Source organism: Nicotiana tabacum, chromosome 7 (genome assembly GCF_000715075.1).
Source record: "Nicotiana tabacum cultivar K326 chromosome 7, ASM71507v2, whole genome shotgun sequence".
NCBI lineage: Eukaryota > Viridiplantae > Streptophyta > Magnoliopsida > Solanales > Solanaceae > Nicotiana > Nicotiana tabacum.
Genome location: NC_134086.1, coordinates 177,172,115 through 177,174,768, shown reverse-complemented (window position 1 = coordinate 177,174,768; position 2,654 = coordinate 177,172,115).

The window sequence follows — 2,654 nt, the reverse complement described above, 5'->3', positions numbered from 1 at the left end:
CATAGTCATATGAGGCTTTCGACAGATATTCGTGCTTCTCAGTTCACACACGCAGCCCAATAGTTTCATCCAAATAGTTGATTTAGTCGAAATTTGCATTCTAATAGCTAACATTAATATTTGAGATGCTAAGTTGTATCTTCTTTTATTTTCTTATTTGATCTTACTAAGTTACTAACTTATGTTTCTTAATTAAAAACAAGCTTTAATCTCGTTTTCAGAGTTTGTTTATATATATATATATGTTAATCGGTCTTCTTGATAAGGTTGGCTCCAATGCCCTTGCGTTGACACTAGCGTTGTCAAAGAGAATCTGTAAGCATCTGTTATGAACCAAATCACTAACCAGTTTATAATTCATAAGAGTGGAAGAAAAAGAGAGGAACAATACTTATTGATCTATGTTCTGGTGCTTTTCAATATTTAAAATGTAGTAACAAAGAAGTTTTTCAAATAGCATAAGATCTACTAACAGATCGTGTACTTACCCTCAACAATCATTAGCAGCTGACATTACAGTCTTGTATAAAAATTATCACATCTGAGATTTAGACATGCTAGTCAATAACTACTAAAATCCATCTTTTACTTGATCAAGGAATTACAACATGATGCATATCGTCCGTTATAATCGGCAGTTCTTGAACACACATAAGTCGTTCATCCAATGAATTACAAATTAAATATGGTTCTTCTAAGAGTATCTGGTTCAGATGTCATTTGAATGTAAACTCCAAAGTTTTGATAAAAACATCAGCGTTAGTACAGGGAGATATCCCAATGTATACTGTGACAGGGAAACAAGAGTGTGAAGCAAACAACTAAAGGCATGTTGTACCACAAAAATGATGGTTACGAATACACATTAAATCTTGATAATTCTGTAGAATCTAGTAATTCTAATATTCTTTTATTCCCGGTTGAGTTGAAATAGTACCTACTGAGTTATTATAACGAAGAATATCCACCATGTTAGTCAATGTTGGGTGCACTGTGTGTCTATGTAAGAATAAGGTAACTAAAATAAAGAGAAAGAAAACTTTTCTGAATTGATGAGTGTACCATGCCAATGAACTTTGGTAACAATTGTAGTTCGAAGGAATAGTTGACTGAAGTTTGGCGCGTGTGACTTGTTATTTGATGACTTAGAGGAAAAAACCTAAGAGAGAGGCTTTCTCAACTCTCTAACTCTCCCTATCCCAAACTTCTATCTCACTCAAAAGAACCATGGATTCAGATTCTTCCAACCCAGAAAACACAAAAATTCCCCCGAAACCACCGGATAATTTAATTCCTAGTAATCCATCTAGGGATCAAACCAACATGGGAAATCCAATCGATTCCATTCCAACCACTTATAAAGAAAAACTAATTGGAAATGGGGAACAAATTTATCTCTCCATAGACCCTCTATCTTCCCTTACCCTACCAATGAAAATTCAAGAAGATGAGTCTGCTCCATTTTCAAAAGAAGACTATGAAAACCTAGCCCTCTCCATTACCATCACACTGGAGGACAACAAAGAATATATCACCCTTGGAAATACTCTCTAATAATCAAACTACACGGAAAAAGAATCCTTCATCAAAATTTGAAATAAAAAATTCAAGAACTATGGTTAATTATAGAAAATTTTTCCCTCATCAACTTGGGCAATGATTATTATTGTCAAACTTCAAAATGAAGGCAGTATGAACCATATCCTCCAAGATGGGCCATGATTTATCTATGACTTCTTTTATCTATCCAACGCTGGCAACCAAACTTCGTAACAAAGAATGCAAAGCAAAGCCACACGGCTGTTTGGGTCAGGCTATCCCAATTACCCACATAATTCTATGATAGCCAAATTTTACAAAAAGTAGGGAAAGCCATTGGAAAACTCCTAAAGGTAGACGCTTGTACATCTTCATCCCTACGAGGAAGGTATGCTAGACTATGCATAGAAGTGCCTATGGACAAACCAGTAAAAAAAGTTATCTTTATCGGAAGTCATAAGCATCAAATCCAATATGAAGCGGACAATTATCTTTGCAAATCATGTGGTCACTTAGGCCATAAAACCACATATTGTCAGGAGAAGGGAATTACAAAGAAGGAAATAAATCCTTCACCAATGAATAAAGCGAAAAATTCCACACCAGATCCACTGGACGAAGGCTGGCAAATGGTCATCTTCTCACGACGCAGAAGAATCCAACAACAAAAATCAAACGAGCTAGATACGAAATTCCAAAAGTCAGATATTAATGCCTGGGTAACTAATTTCACTTCAGGTAAGTTTTCTGCTAATCAAAAAATTAAATATGTTCCAAAAGCAAGTAATTATGATTCTGTTAAAAATGATCAACATAAACCCCAGTTTTCTTCATCTCAAATCGCCCACAAAAATAATATATTTGATGCTCCTAAAAGACCTCTAAAATTTGAGTCTCAACAAGTGGTTTTAGGAAATACCACTCTCAAAAAACCAAAACCACTCCGATATAGATCTATTGAACCGGGTTCAGGTAGCAAATCCTGACAATGGTCTTTCAATTTCACTAGAAGACAAATTAGCTAATAAACAAGACTATATCCTAATTAACTCTAATAACCAATTGGAGGTATCTCCTTCAAACACTAATCATCATAACCTAGTTTTTACTCTTCT